General features: G+C 55.0%; 1 long non-coding RNA gene across 1 annotated transcript; it reads right to left on the bottom strand.

Annotated features, from left to right (window-relative positions):
* Positions 1-507: 507 nt before the first annotated feature.
* Positions 508-3115, bottom strand: LOC118476378 (uncharacterized). The gene is made up of 2 exons (XR_004856358.1): positions 2892-3115; positions 508-1921 (listed from the first exon to the last, which is right to left on the bottom strand). It is a non-coding gene; the product is annotated as an uncharacterized lncRNA (long non-coding RNA).
* Positions 3116-18272: the final 15157 nt, after the last annotated feature.

The following is an 18272-nucleotide window of genomic DNA, read 5'->3' as shown; positions in this document are numbered from 1 at the left end:
TGGGACCAAGCCATGACTCGCCCTAGCCTCGGGCGACTACTCTGGCTCTACAACAGCGCCTGACCCCACCACATGGGCAGGTCCAGAGCTGCCACGTGTCCAGAGAAAGTGATATACTCCAAGGTATCAACACTGAACCCGGACCCCCATGGGAAAGTGCCGGACCCCTGGATATACAGTCTAGACCTCCGAGATTGGTCCAGAACCCCCCCCCCCCCGTATGGGGTCCGGGCCACCCACAGTGGGGTCCCAAGGTTCCAAGACAGAACACACCTGGGCCTTAGGTCCGATGCTGACACGTTGTGGCAGCCCTCCCAAGTTATCGGGCCCACATGCACCAATCCTTGCCTTGATGGCCTCAGATGGCTATGCACATGTACCAGGTAACTTAACAAGGCTATCACGAGTTCAACAACTTGAACTCATCATCCCAAGGATCTCCCACCATACATGCATATTACAGTAATCACATTCGATACACACACTTCGAAGATAAGAGCGGAAGACTTTATAAAACATTCTTTTCATTTCTAAAACTGAAGTTTATTACATAGGAAGAGTTACATTTATTACAAGTCCTGATATACTCAAAGTGCATAACTTATTACAATAGCAGGAAGGTAGGAACCCTCCAAAACTTATACACAAGCCTAACTAATCCTCTTCCAGAACTGGAAACGCCCTCCAGCCACAGGAACACCTAGAGTACTCCTCATCACCTACAACAACATGGGTTCGAAAACCCTGAGTACGAAGTGTACTTTCGCAAGTCTTACCCGACTAAGGAAAAATGACTCTCAAGGATATGCTGGTTAAATAGGAATCAAGGAAAAGGCTTTAGCAAGAATCAACTTAGGTACTTTTGCAGAAATAGCCTACTAAAGTGAGTCCTTACTTTCAACATTTTAACGCCAGATTAAATATTAATAGACTCTGTTTGCATCTAGTCTAATTTCACCATCTCATCAATACAACATCATTTTTATTCATAATGTTCACATCCTGACTTAGGTTGTAGGTCAGAGATCAAGTCTTCACTATCCGGGGATATAACGGCGATCCAAATCGATTTACTCAGTTGAGGATCTCTAACCACACGACATATGTAGCACTTAACCCTTGCATATGTCAACCGTTCCCATAGATCCTCCACAACGTGAACCGGTCCGCGCTACCTGGGAGCACAATACTCCTCCGTCCAGCCTCTAGCCAGGAGGGTACACGCTACTCCCACCATCTCCCACGCCCAGTGCGCGGTTATCTTTTCACGTATGGAATAGTTAGGTTCAAGCTTACCCTGTCCCATATCCACGGCATGTGGCCAGTTAAAATAGTCCTTGATCATATAGGCCTACATACGCATCCAATCCTTAATTAACCTGGGTGGAGCATCACCTGTTCCTAGCCCAAGTCTCGAGTTAAGTACTTCCACCCTTAGGATTGTTTTGTGTTCCTTAGGATGAAAAGAGCATTATAGTGAACTTTGCAGTAAGATCACACCATGCTCCCAATGAAAATATTCTTGCAGGTAGAAGTCATCCTTCCTCGGGATAACCCCTGAGCTAGGCATTATTGCAAAGGGCAACCTCTATCCACAAGATCTAAGCAGGGCTAAGCATTTTTTTTGTAAATCATATTTTGATACTCCATCAGAAGTATCTATAAAGGCATGGATATCAAGGTAAGCGATGCATCAAATAGTTTCCAAGCAATTCCTATAAACTTAATGCACATTTCACTAGACTTAAGTGTATAAAAGTCTTTTTTAAAAATACAAGGAAGGGGCAAATGCACCGGGGCTTGCCTTTGTTGCAGAGAAGAGGCTCTAGAACCCTCTACCCAATACACAGTTAGATGGCTCCTCCACTTGATCAGCAGCCACTGGAGTAGACTCCTTCAAACACCACTTCTTCTAGGTGTTCTACAAGTCAATTACAAATACATGTATGCTTATGTAATGATATGGAATGCAAACTCTCATAAGGAGAAGTGGGGAACATAAACACTCCTAAATAAGTACATGACAAGTATACACATACTTCTACACAACCTAGCATTCAATAAAAGTGACCAATTGAATTCACTTAGGTAAACCAAGGAACTAATCCAACTTATATCTCATCCAAAAGCTTAAAACTTCTTAAGCAACTGCATCTCTTCCCTAGATAACCTTATCTCCTTTCCAAAGCATTAACCCACACTTGATTAGGGATTAACCACTCTATTTTGGGGCTTACAAGGTTTCTAGAGCAAAAAGGTTCCAAACAGCCCCAAACTTTTACCAAGTGATAAGCTTCTGATAACAAATTTCTCAAAAAAATTCCATGATTTTTTTGGTGCTCAATTCTTATTTCTAAAATTCAAATAGTCCTTTAAGAGCACCCTTAATTCACTTAATATTTACTAACAGCTCTAAAAATCCTACAACCAACTTCACTTAGAGAGATCTTGGTTTAACACATCCAACCCGGCTTCACAACCAACTTCAGAAAAACTTGAACCAGATGCCCGTCGTGCTACTCCGGTGACCCGGCGCCTACGACCGCGTCGGCGCTGCTCTCCGGCGTCCCCCAACTACTACTGAGACATGTCCGCGGCCAACACAACCCGGGCACAACCCTTCAACACCCATGTCAGACACTCATAGGCTCTGACCACGACGCCAGTGAGATCCGACATGATAAACTCGATCCTAGGACAACAGTACAGTAGAGCTCCAACTAGAAGCACATAGAGCACTGCGGACCTTCCTATGAAGTTGCTCAGGGAAAGCGCCAGCTGACGGGTCGACGGCAGGACCGTCCGTGGCGCCAGACCACGGTGGCACGACCACGTTCAGAGCAATACAAAGCAGTAGAGTTAGGAAAACTAACTTGGCGAGCACCACTGACCTTAGATGAGCACGGAACAAACGTCACATGACTGAGAAAACCTTTGAAAATCCTTGGGCATGGTGAGGTGGGAGATCTGCTGGGTTTTTGTCACCACATGTAGGATTTAGAGGGCATAAGAGGGTTCCTAGGGTGGAATGATAACTTAAGCTAACACACTTTGGTCACAAGAGCATGGGCATGCGTCACACAAACATGCTTTGGTTAAGAATCACAGGGACATCAAGGGAATACTTCCCTGCCCCAGCTTTATAGCAAAGAGCAAAGAGACATGCTCGACGGGTCTTCACAGGAACACAGTGAAGAAGGACTTGAGGACAACAATTGCATGAGCACAGCACGTGGACACACTCCCTTAAGTCCACATAGGATACCAGCACAGGGAAAAATTAGGAATCAGGCCACTGCATGTTGGACAGGTAGGCAAGCAGACAGACATCAGCCTTGTGTGATGGATTTCACCCCCCTGCTACAATCCTATCCACGGCATAGACTCAAATATCAGCTTTGTCCTTGTCTGCAGACAGAAAACAGAACCCATAAATACTCCACTGTGGTAGGCTCAAACCAATCCAAAGGTTTGATATTTCTGAAGGGAGAGATCACTAGAATTGTCGCTGTCCAATTCATGCATCCAAGGGCCAGCAGATATGAATTTACTGCACCTTGCTCACAGCCACAACTTATACACTGAACCTAGTCAGCCCCTAACATCCAAATATCTCCTCTGGATATTTCTGCAGTAAGTGGGAACTCCAGATATTTGTTTACTCACTCCATCCTTATCTCATCTCGAGCACATCAGTAAAGTACAGCAAGGTGAAAGATTTTTTTCTTCCTTTCCAAACTGATCCAAAGTTCAGAACCCCTCCAAAACAGTCCAAAACTTTGATATTTCTCAATGAAGCCGAGGTCTCTAGCCCCTTGACTAGGCACCTCGACCCTATCTCCACCTAAACACATCAGGGTAATCAGCAGGGACAATAGGATCTTCTGCAGTTTCCAGCTCCAACAATAGATCACTGAACCAAATTCATCAGCTACCACTGCTCCACTTCACTTCTTCATGTTCAGTACCCTTAATCTCCCAATTATTCATAGCAACAGACCACTCTCCCTCAACCAAAATTATTCTCTACTTGTAGCTCTACCTATTTTGTATAGCAACTCATGGTTGAAATCATATAGAACAAAAGTTATGGTAACCCAATTTACAGCCAAGGTCACTGAAAATTCAGTTTCAGAAATCTGAAACAGCACCACAGAGTCTGACAGAGGGTTTTGCCACCCCTTTTTCTCTAAATTCTATACGGTAGAAAGCCAACTCTCTGCATAAAAGTTGTTCCCCTTCATATGGACTTTGACTTTACTACAGAACTCTTAACCAAAATCTCCATATATTAATTATAATAGAGCTCCAGAGGTGGGTAAAAACTCACTCAAACTGCCAGCAACATTTAACTAAATTTACATATCTCCAGTCTGACAGCACAACTTGGAGCCACTTTTACTCCTCTTTATGTGCAGCACCAAGTCCAACACTCTTTATAAAACTTATTCTATGTACTATGGACTCCAACGTTTCTATATAATTATTAGTCCAAAACCCCATTGTTTAGTCTCAAAAGGACCTCAAACTGGGCACCAAACACTGATTTTCAGTTTTCAGTGAACTGAAAAAAATTCAGTTTCAGTCACAAGGCAGTCCAACTTTGAGCCAGTTTTACACCACTTTTTGTATAGGATCATGCTAAACACACTTAAGGAACGTTGTTCACCATTATCTGGTCTTCACTTCCCCTACAAACACCTCAGTCCAAAATCTTATAGAACAACCACAAAAAGGCTCCAAACTTGGCACCATACCACAAATTTCAGATTTCAGAACTGAACCAAATGCAGTTAAAGCACTGTCTGTCAGTCCAACCTTTAGCAAGCTTTCTCTCCAACTTTTGTGTAGGATCAAACCAAAGTAACTTAAGGAGACTTATTTAACATCACATGGTCTTTAATTCCTCTACATATTCTACAGCCCAAAACCTCATGGATTAGGCACAATTGAGCTCCAAAAACAGCTATATATACTGAAATCTCAGTTTCAGTTCACTGTTCCCAATCTGAAAACTCAAAAAGTCTGACAACCCCAATTTGGATCACCTTTTCTCCTAGTTGTATATAGTTCCAAGGCTGTCACACTTAATAAAAGTTGTTCTCTTATACTTATTCTACAAGTTTTTTATAGTGGTCATTAACCAAAACCTCTTGGATTCCAAACTGCAATACCAAAGTTTGCTCCAATTGCTGAAATTCAGACTCTGAATTCTACCAAGTCTAAAATCGAGAAACTCTGTTATCTCTACTTTGGACCAGTTTTTCTCTACGTTCCAAATAGTTTTAGAGCTAGATGACTTAACCAAACTTATACTCCTCGTGTAGCTCTATGACTTTGTTATAATGATCATCTTCAAAATGGTCCTAGATCTGAAGTTACAAGGGTCCAAATTTGACTAGTTTATATATTTTCAGAAGTTCCAAAATGAACCCAAAACTGAATTTTTGTGAATTACTCAAATGTTCTTTATAAAACTTGGAAATCTCCAAATAAGAAAGTTATTCACTTTTACAAGCTCTACAACTTTGGTACTTTGACTTTTGCCAAATCCTTTCTAGATTTTGAATTCCTCTTTTAGGCTAGTTTTAGGGTTTCAAATGTGGCTACTGATTCTTCCAGTGATTCATCCCTTGGATCCATCCAACAAAAACGAAGTTACTCTCTAGTCTAAGATCCAACTTTAGTATATGTGGCTCCTTCCCAACAAGTTCTTGGTTTAGGAGTTATTTTGTTTATCCACAATTCCAAGCAAGGTTTTCAACCAAAGTCCTATTCAACACACGACATCACACTTTTGAAAAAAAAATTTAACCTAGTAAATGCATTCTAGGTGTAACAAGCAAGTTAATGCAAATGCTTATGATGACATGTCAGAGTTTTAGTTCACGTAACACCTGGGGTGTTACACACGTGTCTAGACCTGGTCTGGTAGGATCCGGACCTGTCCGCATACACTCCAGCTCCCCGCTTAGGCGGAGACCCGAGGCTGCCACGTGGCATACTGCACGCGACATAAGCCAACGGGTGGAACCTAGCATGACGCCTCTGGGCTACGCGCGCCTTCGCATTCATTGCGGATAAGACGTGCGCCTGTCCATTCCACTGACAAGCGGTGTGCTCAGTCCACGATACGTGGGCCGTGCCATTACTTGCACGTTACTGACTACAATGCTGCATGGACTGCGGTCATCATGACTCTCGCTGATTACTCATGTGTTACTAAGGCGGAGGATCTTTGTGTACTATCAGCATTTACTATTCACATAATGTATTTCTACCGTTATGCTCCTGGGCCCACATGTCGGGGCTCAACATCCTTGTATGTGTCTCCCTTAAACTATAAAAGGGAAGGCACACAGTGTTACAGGACAAGCTCTCAAGTTCACATACACAAGCTCATACGCTCAGGCTTACACACTCAATACAACATACACACAATGGAGGTAGGGTATTACGCTCCGGCGGCCTGAACCACTATAATCCCTCGTGTGCTCTTGTGTTCATCCCGAATCCACCTAACAGGCAAACCGCTTAGGCCCCCTCCTCATCTTAGGATTAGGGCGGGTGCATTCTGCCACCCAACTGGAGGATTTTCTCTCCGACAATCTCCGTAGAGTTGGTTAAATCACTACATCTAAGTTATTTTATATAAAGTACTTCCATAGTCAATTTGCCATATAGTTTTCACTAGTGAATTCTCGAAAAAATTAGTATTTTATGACATAGCAAACGAGGTGGACGTCGATGTGAGTAGACTTATATTATAGTTACAAATCAAGTTCCATTTTAGATGTCTCCTTTTATAGGTATACTTTGTATGGTGCATGTTTATTTGTGTAATGGTGTATGTTTATTTATATAATGATGTATGTTTATTTATTAGTGTATGTTTTCTTTTCGTATGTACGATGTACGAATCTGTATTAGAACCCGATTTCGTGGTAGAGGACCCAAATACGTTTGAAGACGACCCGTATGACACTTTTGATCAAGGCAAGTGGATTCTCCCTCTGCATTTCTGATTGTACCCAAATAATGCATATAATAATATTTACTTTTGGATATCTGCATAAACTTGATGGGTTTTTCCTAAAATAGGATCACCTAGAAATACCAACCTTACTCCTTGATTAACCTGGGATGAATATTGTCGGCGTTTCGAGACAGGGGGGTCCCTAAGCCGACGAGTGAGTGTGCTGCGTGCCCCAGCCCAGATGGGTCGAGCGCGTGGGCGAGCGCGGAGGGGGGAGAGGCGAGGCGGCCGGAGCCGAGCGTGAGAGAGGTGGAAGTCCCGCGGCCTTCGTGTTCGTCCCGCGCCCAGGTCAGGTGCGCTTGCAGTAGGGGGGTTACAAGCGTCCACGCGGGTGAGGGAAGCGAGCGGCCCCAAGAGAGCGCCTGTCCCGTCCTCGGTCCCGCGCGGCCAACCCTTTCTGAGAAGGCCCTGGTCATTCCTTTTATAGTCGTAAGGAGAGGACCCAGGTGTACAATGGGGATGTAGCAGAGTGCTACGTGTCTAGCGGAGGGAGAGCTAGCGCCCTAGGTACATGCCAATGTGGCAGCCGGAGAGATCTGGGCATCCTGCTGGCGTGATGTCGTGGCTATCGGAGGTGCGGCGGAGCCTGATGGAGGGACAGCTGTTGGAGCGGTCGAGTCCCTGCTGACGTTGTCTTGCTTTCGTAAGAGAGCTGGGGGCCGCCGTCGTCATAGAGCTTGTGGAGCGCCATTATTGCCCTCTGGCGGAGCTGGCCGGACGAGACGCCGGTCTTGTTCTCCGTGACCCGAGTCGATTCGGGGTAGGATGATGATGACGTCTCCTGTTGACGTGGCGGTCTGTGCTCTAGGCAGGGCGACGTGGGGTTTCCTCCGAAGCCGAGGTTGAGTCTTGCCTTCAGTTGCCGTGGCCGAGCCCGAGCCAAGGGGTCGGGCGAGGCGGAGGTCGTTCGGCCGAGGCCAGGGCGGAGTCCGAGCCCTGGGGTCGGGCGGAGCGGAGTTCGTCGTCTTCCAGGTCTTAGCCCGAGTCCGAGCCCTGGGGTCGGGCGGAGCGGAGTTCACCGTCTTCCGGGTCTTAGCCCGAGTCCGAGCCCTGGGGTCGGGCGGAGCGGAGTTCGCCGTCTTCCGGGTCTTAGCCCGAGTCCGAGCCCTGGGGTCGGGCGGAGCGGAGTTCGCCGTCTTCCGGGTCTTTGCCCGAATCCGAGCCCTGGGGTCGGGCGGAGCGGAGTTCGCCGTCTTCCGGGTCTTAGCCCGAGTCCGAGCCCTGGGGTCGGGCGGAGCGGAGTTCGCCGTCTTCCGGGTCTTTGCCCGAGTCCGAGCCCTGGGGTCGGGCGGAGCGGAGTTCGTCGTGGCGCCCTTGGCAAGGCCTGATTGCCTGTCGGACTCACTCTGTCGAGTGGCACTGCAGTCGGAGTGGCGCAGGCGGCGCTGTCCTTCTGTCAGATTGGCCAGTGGAGCGGTGGAGTGACGGCGGTCACCTCGGCTCTGCCGGGGGCGCGTGTCAGGATAGAGGTGTCAGGCCACCTTTGCGTTAAATGCCCCTGCAATTTGGTCAGTCGGTATGGTGATTTAGTCAAGGTTGCTTCTGAGCGAAGCCAAGACCTTGGGCAAGCCGGTGATGTGTCCGCCATAAAAAGGGGGCCTCGGGCGAGACGGAAGTCTCTCGAGGTCGGCTGCCTTCGGCCGAGGCTAGGCTCGGGTGAAGCGTGATCGAGTCACTCGTGTGGACTGATCCCTGACTTAATCGTGCCCATCAGGCCTTTGCAGCTTTATGCTGATGGGGGTTACCAGCTGAGAATTAGGCGTCTTGAGGGTACCCCTAATTATGGTCCCCGACAGTAGCCCCCGAGCCTCGAAGGGAGTGTTAGCACTCGCTTGGAGGCTTTCGTCGCACTTTTTTGCAAGGGGACCAGCCTTTCTCGGTTGCATTTCGTTCCGGTGGGTGCGCGCGAGCGCACCCGCCGGGTGTAGCCCCCGAGGCCTCGGAGGAGTGGTTACACTCCTTCGAGGTCTTAATGCTTCGCTTTACGCTTCGGCTGGTCTGGTCGTTCCCTCATGCGAACTGGCCGTAGCCCGGGTGCACGGTCGGGGCCCAAGCTCTCGGGCTGGTATGTTGACGCTGTCAACGATTTGGCCGGAGCCGGTTTTTGCGAGAGCAGCCCCCGAGCCTCTGCACAGGGCGAGAGGACGATCAGGGACAGACTCGGCTTTTTACATACGCCCCTACGTCGCCTTTCCGCAAGGAGGAGGGGGGGAGTGCGCCATGTTACCCTCGATGGGTACCGAACATGGTGTCTCCGGTGAGCTGCAAGCGGGTAATCCGAGTGGACGTCCGTGCCCCGTTCGTTGGGGGTCGGCTAGGGGCCCAGAGGCACGCCCAAAAGTACCTGCGGGTGATTTGCCGGACCCGGTCCCCTGACGACGGGGTCCGAGGGCTCGATGCCTCCCTCCGATGGGATTCCGTTACAAGATCGTTCCCGCTGGTCTCGGAAATGTCCTAGGGTACCTCGGGAGCGCAGCCCGAGCCTCGGTTATGTATCGAACGTACCCCTGGTCATCCCTCGCTCGGTGTCTGAGGCGACTGTGAACCCTTCGGGGGCCAGCCTTCGAACCCCTGATCAGTAATGGGCGCGGAGCCCGAGTAGCCTGAGGCGGCCATGGAGCCCTTCGGGGGGCTGGCCTTCGAACCCCTGACCAGTAGTGGGTGTCGGGCCCACGCGATCTGAGGCGGCTGTTGAACCCTTGGGGGGCCAGCCTTCGAACCCCTGATCAGTAATGGGGGGCTCGGAGCCCGGTTCCTTCGCGGAGAAGGATCCCTTTTGGGGTATCCCCCTTCCCCGGTCCCTGTTGCAAGAGATAGAGAAAGAGGAAAACGGAAAAGGATACGAAATCGGACAGCGTGGCGTACCTTTTCTGAAGCGGTTATTACGGCGAAGGTGAAGCGTCGCGCGCTCCTCCTTCCAGAGGCGCCGCGTGTCCCGCCGCGGAGTTAATGCGACGGGGCGAGTGGTTGGCGGGGCGGCCGTTGCGCGCGGGTGATCCGTTCGAGGAACGGGTCACGGGTGCACCGTCTTCACGCCGTGAGAGGAGGCTCTCTTGCTGTCTCAGGATGGGACGTGAGCCTGGCTGACGACGTGACCGCTGCGCCCGCCCGCCTGCCACCGCCATTACTGCCGGCCCACTTTCGGTCGCTTTGACCGACGCGCCAGTCTGGCGCTGTTGGGTCGCCTCGAGTCGTGGCACAGGCTTCGCAACCGAAGAGGCGCGATGGTGGCACAAGTGGCGGTGCGGTTGCTTGCATGCAGCAACTGGCGTGCCGGTTGCTCGACGCGTGGGCCTGGGTTCCAAGCTGGCGTGTCAGAAGTCGGAGAAGCGCGTCCATCTGGCGCGGTTGCATGCCGCCTGCATGGCTGCCTGCCCCTTCTGCCCGTTGGTCTGGGCGAAAATGGGGGGTCGCCTGTAACCGCTGGACGGTCGTGCGCACCATGCGCGGCGGTTTGGCTTCTTCTGCCCTGAGCCGGCTTGCATGATATGCGGGACCCAGCCCCCGAGTCGCAGGGGAGGGCCTTGGAGCGTGTTGGAGAAGACTCGGCCCGCGGCGCCTGGGGGCGCACGTAGGGGGAGTTGCCTTTAAAAGGAGGGAGGCTCCTTCCGTAAGGCAACCATGTCTTCTTCCTCCCTTAAGCGTCGGGTCTTCCCGTCTTCCAAGCCCCCGGATGGGGGGTATCCGCCGCCTTTCCGCCTCCTCGTTGGAGGAAAGCAACTCCATGGGAGTTGGTACCTCTCAGCCATCGTTCGGCTTCAAGGATTTTCATCAGCCGGCCCGGCCGTACCCCCATGCCGACGATCACCCAGGATGGTGACCGCCGGTTTCTAGGTGGGGAAGAGCAAGCCAGGCTGCGATCTTGGTCCCACCCTCAGCTTCAAGGATGTTCATCATCCCCGCTGGGGCGGGAGCCATGCTGAGCCGGCGCTCTACCTTTCGCGCGGGTCCGCGGGTCGCGCCTTCCCACGGCGTTTGGGGGTGGAGGCGCTCGCTGGCCCTGCGGACGGCGCGGACTTCGATAACGAGGGGTTGAACGACGGCGGGCGTCGTCACCTCCAGCGTGTCGGAGTCGTCGGCCGGGCTTCCGGCGGCCCCTCCTGCCGGAGGGTGGCCGCCGCATCGTGTGCATAGGAGGACCACCCAGGATTCCGCGCGCCGTTAGGGCAGCGTTCGTGTTCTGGGGTGGTCCTGCTTTTGCACTGGGACGGCGCCCTTGCGCAGTGGCCGGCGCCCCCACTCGTCCGGGAGGATTTGAGTGGGGATCTGCCGGGGAGCTGGTGTCCCCTGCCATCGGCGCCGGTGCGGAGGCGGCTCGAGAAGTCCTCGTCACCGACGGGATCACTGCTACCGCCCGCGCCCCGGGCCACCGCGCCGGCGTGCTTGTCCTCGCCCCTCGAGCGTCGGCGGGGGCGGGAACAAGATCGCAGCAGCGCCGACTCACTGTTGCCGCAGTCAGGACGGGCGGCGGCGAGCCGGCCATCGGTCTTCTGTGGCTCCGCAGGCCTTCCCCATGGAGTGGGGTCGTTCGTACCTGCGGAGGGGGGAACCGGAGTTCCGTTGGTAGTGGCATCTCGTATGCCAGTGTGTTCGTTCATTGTGGCTGTCGAGGCCTGAACGTGTATGTAATTTTGGCACGGAGCCGTGTTTTTTCCTCATTTCCGAGCACTAAGTCTCGCCTGTTTGATTATCTGAACCGCTTTACCAAGCATGAGTTGCCCCTGTGTCAAGGTGACGGGTGAGGTATCCGTATCCCGGAGGCGTAGGAATCCCTCGGCCCGTTCGGCCTTGTTATGTGAGGCTCCTCTAGCTTAGTTGAAGAGACCCCTCGGCCTCCCTTTGGTGGATCGAGGCCGGGGGTAGCGATATCAGCATGAACAGAGGCGGAGTTGACTCGAGAATGGGGAACCTGGTTGGCCGGGGCCTAGCCGCGTTGCCCGTCAGCGGAGCCGACGCCCAAGTCGGTCAGTCGAGGCCTCGGATCGGGCTAGCGCCCTTGGAAGCCGGTTGCCCGAGGCCTCAGGGGTAACCGGTTGAGCCGCCTGCTCGGGCCGGATTCCTGGAGGAGCCCCTGGACCTCGGCGCCGCCCGAGGTTGGGTCGGGCTTTGCTGTAGACGTCGTCGATGCCGAGGGTGCTACGGCTCCCTTCGGCGTGAAGACCCGAGCCTGCAGGATCAGATCATCTTGTAGCGTGCGCTTTCTGCGGCCGCCGAGGCCAGAAGAACACGCCCTCGTCGCGCTTGCGAAGCTGCGTCTTTTTTCCTCCTGCTTCGAGCATCTGGACTTTTCACCCGTCCATGAGGCCCTGTCCCCGACTTAGTCGAGAAAGCTTGAAGGACTGCTTCGGCAGGAGAGCTTCCGAACGTGATGACTCGTTCGGTCCACGGAGTCGCTTTACCCGAGCGCAAGTTACTTATCGCAGAAAGGGACGAGTGAGGTATCCGTATCCCGGAGGCGTAGGAGTCCCTCGGCTCGGTCAGCCTTGGCTGCTTACATGTACCTCGTCGTTTCCAGGATCCGCTTTCCGAAGTAGTCAAGAGGCACGGAAGAAACCCTGCTAAAAAGAGATCCTTTTTCGAGAAAAAATTCGACGCAGAGGGGGTCTCCCCCCTTTTAGCCCCCGAGGGAGGGTCGGGCTTTGCCGGGGCTAGGCCGACCCTTCCTTGACAACTAAACTTTGCGTAGGTGCGAGGTATATGGACAACTTGAAAACATCTTAAGGGTAGAAGCGACGTAGCTGTTTGATGTTCCAAGCGTTGCCGTAGATCTCGCCTTGATTGTTGGCCAGCTTGTACGTTCCGGGCTTCAGAACTTTGGCGATGACGAATGGCCCTTCCCAGGGGGGCGTGAGTTTGTGCCTCCCTCGGGCATCTTGTCGCAGCCGAAGCACCAGGTCGCCCACCTGGAGTTTTCGGGACCGGACCCCTCGAGCGTGGTAGCGTCGCAGGGACTGCTGGTACCGCGCCGAGTGTAGTAAGGCCCTGTCCCGAGCCTCCTCCAGCTGGTCCAGCGAATCTTCTCGGCTAGCTTGGTTGCTTTGTTCGGTGTATGCCCTCGCCCTCGGGGAGCCGTATTCCAGGTCAGTGGGCAAGATAGCTTCAGCCCCGTAGACCAGGAAAAACGGCGTGAAGCCCGTGGCACGACTCGGCGTCGTCCTTAGGCTCCAGACCACCGAGGGGAGTTCCTTCATCCATCGCCTGCCGAACTTGTTGAGGTCGTTGTAGATCCGAGGCTTGAGCCCTTGTAGAATCATGCCGTTGGCACGCTCTACTTGCCCATTCGACATGGGATGAGCCACGGCGGCCCGGTCCACCCGGATATGGTGATCCTCGCAAAAATCCAAGAATTTTTTGCCGGTGAACTGGGTGCCATTGTCGGTGATGATGGAGTTTGGGACCCCGAAGCGATGGATGATGTTGGTGAAGAATGCCACCGCCTGTTCGGACCTGATGCTGTTCAGAGGTCGGACCTCGATCCACTTGGAGAATTTGTCGATGGCGACCAGCAGGTGCGTGTAGCCCCCGGGCGCCTTCTGCAAGGGGCCGACGAGGTCCAGACCCCATACAGCGAAGGGCCAGGTGATGGGTATTGTCTGCAGAGCCTGAGCGGGCAGATGTGTCCGCTTCGCATAGAATTGGCACCCTTCGCAGGTGCGGACAATTCTAGTGGCGTCAGCCACCGCCGTCGGCCAGTAGAAGCCTTGCCGGAAAGCATTTCCAACAAGGGCTCGGGGTGCTGCATGGTGGCCGCAAGCCCCCGAGTGTACTTCTTGCAGCAGTTCCCGACCTTCGGCGATGGAGATGCATCGCTGGAGGATGCCCGAGGGGCTGCGATGGTAGAGCTCCTCTTTGTCGCCCAGCAAGACGAATGACTTGGCGCGTCGCGCTACCCGCCGAGCCTCGACTTGGTCGAGGGGTAGCTCTCCTCGACGGAGATATTGCAGGTACGGGGCCTGCCAATCTTGGTCTGGCGTGGCCCCGCTCTGCCCTTCCTCGATGTTCAATGCCCCGCCCTCGGGGGCCGAGGGTACCTCGGGCCGAGCCGAGGGTACCTCGGGCTGAGCCGAGGGCGCCTCGGGCCGAGCCGAGGGCGCCTCGGGCCGAGCCGAGGGTACCTCGGGCTCGGGCGCGTCGTTGAGCTTGACGGAGGGTTGATGCAGGTCCCGGGAGAAGACGTCCGGGGGGACTGTCGTTCGCCCCGAGGCTATCTTCGCCAGCTCGTCTGCGGTTTCGTTGTAGCGCCGAGCGATGTGGTTGAGCTCGAGCCCGAAGAACTTGTCTTCCAGGCGCCGAACCTCGTCGCAGTAGGCCTCCATCTTCGGGTCGCGGCAGTGGGAGTTCTTCATGACTTGGTCGATGACGAGCTGCGAATCACCGCGGGCGTCGAGGCGTCTGACCCCTAGCTCGATGGCGATCCGCAATCCGTTGACCAGAGCTTCGTACTCAGCCACATTGTTGGACGCCGGGAAGTGGAGGCGCAGCACGTAGCGCAAGTGCTTCCCGAGGGGCGAGATGAAGAGCAGGCCCGCGCCGGCTCCTGTCTTCATCAGCGACCCGTCGAAAAACATGGTCCAGAGCTCCGGTTGGATCGGAGCCGTTGGCAACTGGGTGTCGACCCATTCGGCCACGAAATCCGCCAATACCTGGGACTTGATGGCCTTCCGAGGGGCGAACGAGATCGTTTCTCCCATGATTTCCACCGCCCACTTTGCGATCCTGCCCGAGGCTTCTCGGCACTGGATGATCTCCCCCAGGGGGAAGGATGACACCACAGTTACCGGGTGAGACTCGAAGTAGTGTCGCAGCTTCCGCCTTGTCAGGATCACAGCATACAGCAGCTTTTGAACTTGTGGGTAGCGGATCTTGGTCTCGGACAGCACTTCGCTGACGAAGTAGACCGGCCTCTGAACGGGCAATGCATGCCCTTCCTCCTGCCTCTCGACCACGATCGCGGCGCTAACCACCTGAGTGGTCGCGGCGACGTAGACCAAGAGGGCTTCTCCATCCGCCGGGGCACCAAGACGGGCGCCTTCGTAAGGAGCGCCTTCAGGTTGTCGAGGGCTTCCTCGGCCTCAGGGGTCCAAACGAAACATTCGGCCTTCCTTAAGAGGCGGTACAGAGGCAGACCTCTTTCGCCGAGGCGTGAGATGAAGCGGCTCAGGGCCGCGAGGCATCCCATGACCCTCTGTACCCCTTTTAAGTCCTTGATGGGTCCCATGCTGGTGATGGCCGCGATCTTCTCTGGGTTGGCCTCGATGCCTCGCTCGGAGACGATGAAACCTAGGAGCATGCCTCGGGGCACCCCGAAGACATACTTCTCAGGATTAAGCTTGACTCCTTTCGCCTTGAGACACCGGAATGTCACTTCAAGGTCGGAGAGGAGGTCGGAAGCCTTCCGAGTCTTGACTACGATGTCATCGACGTAGGCCTCGACCGTGCGACCGATGTGTTCGCCGAACACATGGTTCATGCACCGCTGGTACGTCGCACCTGCATTCCTCAAGCCGAACGGCATGGTGACATAGCAGTACATGCCGAACGGCGTGATGAAAGAAGTCGCGAGCTGGTCGGACTCTTTCATTCGGATCTGGTGATACCCTGAGTAGGCATCGAGGAAGGACAGGGTTTCGCACCCAGCAGTGGAATCCACGATTTGGTCGATGCGAGGCAGAGGGTAGGGAACCTTCGGACATGCTTTGTTGAGACCAGTGTAGTCTACACACATCCGCCATTTCCCCCCCTTCTTCCTCACAAGCACAGGGTTGGCAAGCCATTCGGGATGGAATACCTCTTTGATGAACCCTGCCGCCATTAGCTTGTGGATCTCTTCGCCAATCGCTCTGCGCTTCTCCTCGTCGAATCGGCGCAGAGGCTGTCTGACGGGTCGGGCTCCGGCCCGAATATCCAGCGAGTGCTCGGCGACATCCCTCGGTATGCCGGGCATGTCCGAGGGACTCCACGCAAAGACGTCGGCGTTTGCGCGGAGAAAGTCGACGAGCACTGCTTCCTATTTGGGGTCGAGCCCGGAGCCGATCCGGATCTGCTTGGTGGTGTCGCCACTGGGGTCGAGGGGGACGGCCTTGACCGTCTCCGCTGGCTCGAAGTTGCCGGCATGGCGCTTCACGTCTAGGACCTCCTTGGAGAGGTTCTCCAGGTCGGCGATGAGGGCCTCGGACTCGGCGAGGGCCTCGGCGTACTCCACGCACTCCACGTCGCATTCGAACGCGTGTTTGTACGTGGGGCCGACAGTGATGACCCCGTTGGGGCCCGACATCTTGAGCTTCAGGTAGGTGTAGTTGGGGACGGCCATGAACTTCGCGTAGCATGGCCTCCCTAGCACGGCGTGGTAGGTTCCTCGGAACCCGACCACTTCGAACGTCAGGGTCTCCCTTCGGAAGTTGGAGGGTGTCCCGAAGCAGACTGGGAGTTCGAGTCGCCCGAGGGGCTGGACGCGCTTCCTAGGGATGATCCCGTGGAAGGGCGCAGCGCCTGCTCGGACGGAGGACGGATCGACGCGCAGGAGCTTGAGGGTCTCGGCGTAGATGATGTTGAGGCAGCTGCCCCCGTCCATCAGGACCTTGGTGAGCCTGACATCGCCGACAACGGGGTCGACGACGAGCGGGAATTTCCCCGGGCTTGGCACATGGTCGGGGTGGTCGGCCCGGTCGAAAGTGATGGGCTTGTCGGACCAGTCTAGGTAGACTGGCGCCGCCACCTTCACCGAGCAGACCTCCCGGCGCTCTTGCTTGCGGTGCCGAGCCGAGGTACTCGCCGCATGCCCTCCATAGATCATGTAGCAGTCGCGGACCTCGGGGAACCCCCCTGCTGGGTGATCTTCGTTCTTGTCGTCGTCGTGGGCCCTGCCACCCTCGGCGGGTGGCCCGGCCCTGTGGAAATGACGCCGAAGCATGACGCACTCCTCGAGGGTGTGCTTGACGGGCCCCTGATGGTAGGGGCACGGCTCCTTGAGCATCTTGTCGAAGAGGTTTGCACCTCCGGGGGGCTTCCGAGGGTTCTTATACTCGGCGGCGGCGACAAGGTCCGCGTCGGCGGCGTCGCGTTTCGATTGCGACTTCTTCTTGCCTTTCTTCTTGGCGCCGCGCGGAGCAGACGCCTCGGGGGCTTCTTCCGATGGGCGGCCCTGGGGCTGCTTGTCCTTTCGGAAGATAGCCTCGACTGCCTCCTGGCCAGAGGCGAACTTGGTGGCGATGTCCATCAGCTCGCTCGCCCTGGTGGGGGTTTTGCGACCCAGCTTGCTCACCAGGTCGCGGCAAGTGGTGCCGGCGAGGAACGCGCCGATGACATCCGAGTCGGTGATGTTGGGCAGCTCGGTGCGCTGCTTCGAGAATCGCCGGATGTAGTCCCGGAGCGACTCCCCCGGCTGTTGCCGGCAGCTTCGAAGGTCCCAGGAATTCCCGGGGCGCACGTATGTGCCCTGGAAATTGCCAGCGAAGGCTTGGACCAAGTCGTCCCAGTTGGAAATCTGCCCCGGAGGCAGGTGCTCCAACCAGGCGCGAGCAGTGTCGGAGAGGAACAGGGGGAGGTTGCGGATGATGAGGTTGTCGTCGTCCGTTCCACCCAGTTGGCAGGCAAGGCGGTAGTCCGCGAGCCACAGTTCCGGTCTCGTTTCCCCCGAGTACTTTGTGATAGTAGTCGGGGGTCGGAACCGGGTCGGGAATGGCGCCCGTCGGATGGCCCGACTGAAAGCCTGCGGACCGGGTGGTTCGGGCGAAGGACTCCGATCCTCCCCGCTGTCGTAACGTCCCCCACGCCTGGGGTGATAGCCTCGGCGCACCCTTTCGTCGAGGTGAGCACGACGGTCGCGCCGATGGTGCTCGTTGCTGAGGTGGCCCGGGGCCGCAGGCGCGGTGTTGCGCGTGCGCCCGGTGTAGACCGAGGCCTCCCGCAAGAATCGGGAAGTCGCGGCATGAGGTTCCGAGGGATATCCTTGCCTCCGGGATGCAGTGCTCTCGGCCCGCCGGGCCGCAGCGCCTTCCAGGAGATTCTTGAGTTCTCCCTGGATTCGCCGACCCTCGGTGGTTGACGGCTCCGGCATCGCGCGGATGAGCATTGCTGCGGTTGCCAGGTTCTGACCGACCCCGCTGGATGCGAGCGGCGGCCTGATCCTGACGTCGTTGGCGACGCGGTGCTGGGGACCTTGGGGCAGATGACGTATTTCTCCGGCCAAGGGTCGGCCCACCCATGCCTGTCCGACGTCCCGACGGATCGGCTCAAG

This window comes from Zea mays, chromosome 2 (assembly GCF_902167145.1).
Source record: "Zea mays cultivar B73 chromosome 2, Zm-B73-REFERENCE-NAM-5.0, whole genome shotgun sequence".
NCBI lineage: Eukaryota > Viridiplantae > Streptophyta > Magnoliopsida > Poales > Poaceae > Zea > Zea mays.
This window is presented reverse-complemented; position numbering and strand designations above follow the sequence as displayed.